The 6587-nt window shown below is 40.2% G+C and overlaps 1 pseudogene across 1 annotated transcript; it reads left to right on the forward strand.

The window, feature by feature from the left end:
* Positions 1-2266: 2266 nt before the first annotated feature.
* LOC308251682 (poly(rC)-binding protein 2-like) lies at positions 2267-5462 on the forward strand (annotated as a pseudogene). Its single transcript has 2 exons — positions 2267-2660; positions 5238-5462. The product of its transcript is annotated as a poly(rC)-binding protein 2-like (transcript).
* Positions 5463-6587: the final 1125 nt, after the last annotated feature.

Here is a 6587-nt window from a genome sequence, read left to right on the forward strand (position 1 = left end):
AAACAAAATCTCCTGAAACCTCTTCCCTGTGTGTTTCATGGGCAAGTTTTACTGCTCCAACCTCTTGCCTTATTTTGGGTAAGTTACAAATAAAACAAAAACTTCATTTGTGATTTTAATACAAAAATATGTTTCATTAGGGTAGGCAGAGACTTTTGTTTGTTTTATGCCATCATGTATACATCATTTTCAATATTAAAATGAAAGGTATTAAAAAATAAATGGAAGAACTAAGGGAAAATAGTAAAACAACAAAAAAAAAGTCCTTTTAGAGAGTGAAAGTAAATCTAAATTTAGACATATAATTAGAACTGTGGTAGAGAGTGCAGAGGGGAGAACTTGTGGATATTAAAAGCAAATGCCTCTTTCAGTTATCAGGATTTGAACCTAATTAATAGCACTGGTGCTTTGAAGTACAATAAAGATTGACTTGAGAAAGTAGTTCTTTATAGAATGTAATTTTTCTCGTAATTTTAAGATCATCTTTGCTTTATTTAAATAGAGGAAAGTAACCATTATATAGTACTTCAGCAATTAATAAATCCTATTTGCTCTAAATTCAATAATATTAACAGAAGACATTATTTTACCATAAATCAGTATGATTACCAGACAGGTGACTTAGTAATGTACTTATATAATGGAAATTTCATCAGCAAAATTAGAAGGCAACAGAAGGTTTAGTACATAACTATCATCAAGCATGTGACCACTAAGCAAAATGTGAAATAAAAACTCAATAATTTTCTCACTATTTGACTTATGAATATGCTTACCTCAAATCACAGCTGCCTAACCAATATATTAATCTAAACTTTTTCATTGGTTCATTATACTAATAATATTATTTAAAAACTTGTAAATTCTAATTTCCCTTTTTTTATTGTCTAAAGTTTTACATATGTCTCCTTTTTCCCCAATTGACTCTCCCCCTCCACCCCCAGAGCCATTCCCACCCTGGGCAAGACCCCACTGCCCCAATGTCTTGTCCATTGGTTATGCTAATATGCATGCATACAAGGCCTTTGGTTGTTCTCTAACCTCCCACTCTACCATTTGTCTCTGGATCTATCCTTGTTCAGTCATGCCTTATTAACAGCTCTAGTTTTTACAAAGACAGTAGCTTTCAGTCTGCACATTATTACTATATATACTACAGGGGTGGGCAAAAGTAGGTTTACAGTTGTTAGTAATGGAATTTATTTTTATTATTAATTATTGTATTATTTGCCATTCCAATGACTATAAACCTACTTTTGCCCCATCTCTATATATAATGTTATAATTATAATTTCATATATGTACATATATGAAACAGCACTGTCAGGCTCAGAGATACTGTCTCAGATGCCAAGCATGCTACCTTAAGGATTTAGAGTGTCAGATCTTTGAGTCCTTCACCAACTCCCATAGGTTTCAGTACCAGGTTGGCTAACCTTCTCAGCTTAAAATCTTAGATCCAGTGGTCTTATTCCAAAGGCTCAGGTTCCAACAATCCCATCTCTTCCCTTTGATCTGCAGTCCTAGGAGCAATAGCTACATCTTCTTGCTAATAACTCATGGTTCTCTCAGTGGTGTGATTTCATTTATGGCAGACCTCAATTGGTACAGCATTAGCCTAGTATAATGGAGAACACAGAAAGGACTCTGACATCAGAAGCTTTTATTTATTTTTTTTTTTTTACATTGCTGCCCTGTAACATCTTCTGGATATCATTTACTCTTGGACAGAATTACTTCAAAATGTGGAAATACAGAAAATAACACTTGCCACTCAACTCCTTTGTACTTTTTTTAATAAAATTTTGTTGTTGCTGTTTCAAAAAAAAATACAATTCCTGTAGGACACATAAATCTTCACAAGCATGTTTTCTCTGGTAGAAAAAGAAAATAAAAACTAGAAAATCCAAATTATATTTCAAAATATATTTCAAAAAAATTCAAATTATATTTCAAAAATCCACTATATTTTTAAGGACATCAAAGAACTGAGTATGCAATGTGGAAATGAACTAAAAATATGAGGAAGGGTCCAGACCAGCAGAGGCAGCAGCAGGAGCAGCCAGCCACAGCCTGTGCCCTCTCCTGCCTGCCCACCCCTATTGTTCTGACCCTTGGCATCCCGCCCTTCCCCTTCTGCCCTTCCCCTTTTCCCCTTAGTCGCCTGGCACCTGCAGTTTTGGGGCTTTCAATCTCCCACCCCACCCCCCACCGGTGACCAAAGACTTGACCACTCAAAGTCCAGCTCCCCAGAATACTGCTCAACATGGACACTGGTGTGATTGAAAGTGGATTAAACATTACTCTCACCATCCGGCTACTTACGCTTGGAAAGGAAGTTGGCAGTATCATGGGAAAGAAAGGAGAATCAGTTAAGATGTGCAAGAAAAGTGATGCACTTATCAACATCTCAGAAGGGAATTGTCCTGAGAGAATTATCACTTTGGCTGGACTCAGTACTGCCATCTTCAAAACCTTTGCAATAATAATTGACAAACTGGAAGAGGACATAAGCAGCTCTATGACTAAGAGCACAGCTGCCAGTAGATTCCCAGTCACCCTGAGGCTGGTGGTCCCTGCTAGTCAGTGTGGCTCTCTCATTGGGAAGGGTGGTTGCGAGATCAAGAAAATACCAGAGAGAGAGAAACCAAAATGGCGGCGTAGGTAAACACCTGAACTGCTGCCTCACACAACCACTTCAAAACTACAACTAAAAGACAAAACTGACATCATCCAGAACCACAGGAAGGCTGGCTGAGTGGAAATTCTACAACTAGAAGGAAAGAGAAAAGCACACTGAGACTCAGAGGAGCTGCAGAAGTGCAGAGGTACGGCGGCGCACGCGCAAAGAGGGCTGGCAACTGAGGACGTGGCTGTCTTTTTCAAGCGGGAAGGAGACAAAAGATCCTGACTGCTCTGAACTCCAGTTCCAGGCGAGACTCTGGGGACCCAGACTTTCAGCAGCGGGCGAAACTCAAGGGCAGCTTTCTCTCAGAGGTTCTTGCAGCGATTACCACGGGACACTGAGACCCGGGGGGCCTCTTAGGGCAGGGCTGACAGGAAGCCATTGCTGTTTGCTCTGCCTTGAGACTCTGCCCCATCCAAGCTGAGTGCAGAGGCTTTTGCATATGAATGGCCTGGTCCTTTGAATTCTAAACTTACCTAACAAACTGCAGCTGAGTCAGTGAGACCCAGAACATCCAAAAGAAGGCCCAAGTTCCCACAGCAGCTTACATTGCTTCACAGCTGGGCCTCATCTGGGCACCTCCAAAACCCAAACAAGAAGAGGAATCTGCAGATCTCTCTGTAGCTCCTGTTGGGTGGCCTCAGGCAGGGGCTAAATTAGCACCTCCTTGCAGATCCAAGAGCCAGTGTACCCAGGGGTCAGAGTAGGACCATCCAGATTACAACTCCTCAGATCCATAAGGGACACACTCAGGGGGCAGACTTAGTGAGCACCAAAGCCCCACTGAAGCAAGTCTTGCCTCATAAGGGTGTCTCCAGCACAGAAGTTCTCCCAGCGTAGACACAGCTGATCCTCACAGCCAACTGGCCTGGAGGTCAATTCCTCCCAGTGATACCAACAACAATCAAGGCTTAACTACAACAAGGCTGTGCACACAGTCCACAAAGGGGTACACCAAGAGTGTCCACCTCAGGTAACTGGGGAGGCTGAGCCACTGGGCCCTATAGGACACCTAGCACACAAAGCCACTCTATCAACTCAGGGAAGCAGCCAAAATGCGGAGACAAAGAAACAGGTCACAAATGAAAGAAATGGAGGAAAGCAAAGGACTGGATATAGAGTTCAAAACCACGGTTATAAGGTTTTTCAAGAATTTTCTGGAAAAGGCCAATAAATTTAGTGAGACCCTCAAGGATATGAAAAAGGACCAACTAGAAATTAAGCATACACTGACTGAAATAAAAAATAATATACAGAGCCGAAACCGGTTTAGCTCAGTGGATAGAGTGTTGGCCTGCAGACTGAAGGGTCCCGGGTTAGATTCCGGTCAAGGGCATGTACCTTGGTTGCGGGCACATCCCCAGTAGGGGGTGTGCAGGAGGCAGCTGATCGATGTTTCTCTCTCATTGATGTTTCTAACTCTCTATCCCTCTCCCTTCCTCTCTGTAAAAAATCAATAAAATATATTACAAAAATAAATAAATAAATAATATACAGAGATCCAACAGCAGACTAGAGGATCGCAAGAATCGAGTCAAAGATTTGAAATACAAAGAAGCAAAAAACACTCAACTGGAAAAGTAAAAAGAAAAAAGAATCCAAAAATATGATAGTGTAAGGAGCCTCTGGGACAACTTCAAGCGTACCAACATCCAAATTATGGAGGTGCCAGAAGAAGAGAGAGAGCAAGATACTGAAAACCTATTTGAAGAAATAATGACAGAAAACTTCCCCCACCTGGTGAAAGAAATAGACTTACAAGTCCAGGGAGCGCAGAGAACCCCAAACAAAAGGAATCCAAAGAGGACCACACCAAGACACATCATAATTAAAATGCCAAGAGCAAAAGACAAAGAGAGAATCTTGAAAGCAGCAAGAGAAAAACAGTTAGTTACCTACAAGGGAGCACCCATAGGATTGTCAGCTGATTTCTCAACAGAAACTATGCAGGCAAGATGGGAGTGGCAAGAAATATTCAAAGTGATGAATAGCAAGAACCTACAACCAAGATTACTCTACCCAGCAAAGCTATCATTCAGAATTGAAGGTCAGATAAAGGGTTTCACAGATAATAAAAAGCTAAAGGAGTTCATCACCACCAAACCAGTATTATATGAAATGCTGAAAGGCATTCTTTAAGAAGAGGAAGAAGAAGAAAAAGGTAAAGATAAAAATTATGAACAACAAATACATATCTATCAAGTGAATCTAAAAATCAAGTGAATAAAAAATCTGATGAACAGAATAAACTGGTGAATATAACAGAATCAGGGGCATAGAAAGGGAGTGGACTGACAATTCTCGGGGGGAAAAGGGTGTGGGGGGTGCGGGAAGAGACTGGACAAAAATCGTACACCTATGGATGAGGACAGTGTTGGGGGGGTAAGGGCAGAGGGTGGGGTGGGAATCAGGTGGAGGGGAGCTACGGGGGGAGGAAAAGAGGAACAATTGTAATAATCTGAACAATAAAGATTTATTTTAAAAAAATAAATATATTGAATAAATAAATAAATAAATAAATAAATAAATAAATAAATAAAAAAAATACCAGAGAGGACAGGGGCTCAAGTCCAGGTAGCAGGGGATATGCTCTCCAACTCAACCTAGCAGGTCATCACTACTGCTAGCAATCCGCAATCCATCACTGAATGTGTGAAACAGATCTGCATGATCATATTGGAGTTCCCCCTCCCCCTCGAAGGACATGGCCATCCTGTACTGGCCCAAGCCATCCAGTTCTCCAGTCATTTTTGCAGGTGGTCAGGCCAAGATATAAACCCATAAATAGCCCTATCCCCTTGTGGACATGGCTAAAGCTCAGCTTGGCTTTGGTCCTGACAGCAGCAAGATTATCCAAGGGACCAGAGAGGGATCAACCTGTCTGTTCCCCTGGAAGTTAGGCCATAGAACTCATTCTGACTGTAGATCATGAAACAGCCCTGTAATTTGCCTCCAAACCATCCTAGTCATGGTCTAGTAGCAGTCCTGCCTTTCCAGAGATCTTTTAGGAATCATGCCTGTCCATGTTCTCAGTGGATGGGCTGCAGACCTCAGCTTAACTGTGAATCTGGAAGAAACCCTATAACCTGGGTCTTGCTCCCCAGGGAACAACTGAGAGGCATACCTGTCTATGCACCTGGAAAAAGAAAGAATGCGTGAACTTTTCATATACAAGCTATTTAATATTTGGCAGTTAGTGGAACAAAAAAGAAACAAAATGAAAGCATACAGGACCTTTATAATAAAATGTACATATTATGGGAGATTCAAAAGGAGAAGAGAGAAAAGAGTAGAAAGTTTATTTAGAGAAATAATGGCTGAAACTTCCCAAATCTAGGGAGGGATATGAACATTCAGTTTCAAAAGCTTTGAACAACCGAAAACAAGATCAACCCAAAGATTACCTTGAGACTCATTATAATCGAATTGTCAAAAATCAGAAACAAGGCGAGAATTTTGAAAGAAGCAAAAAATAAGGGATTCATCACATACAAGGGAACTCCCATAGTCATTTGCAGATTTCTCAGCAGAAATCTTGCAGGCCAGGAGGGAGTGGGATGATATGTTAAAAGTGCTGAAAGAAAAAACTGCCAAAGAAGAATACTCTACCTGGCAAAATTGCCCAGAAATGGAGAGATAACAATAATCCTAAATAAATAAATAAAAAAGCTGAGAGTTTATCACAAGAACTGCCTTACAAATAATGCTAAAGTTGAAACAAAAGGATGCTAAGTAAAACAGAAAACATATGAAAGCAATGGTAAATATGTAGTGAAATTCAGAGTATTTTAATACTGCAATGGTAAACTATGAATCAGTTTTAACTATTATATACATTAAAAGACCAAAGTATAAAAATAACTATAGCTACAATAATTAACATTTTAATTTTTTCTACCTG

This window comes from Plecotus auritus, assembly GCF_963455305.1.
Source record: "Plecotus auritus genome assembly, chromosome: 6".
In the NCBI taxonomy this organism is placed as follows: Eukaryota; Metazoa; Chordata; class Mammalia; order Chiroptera; family Vespertilionidae; genus Plecotus; species Plecotus auritus.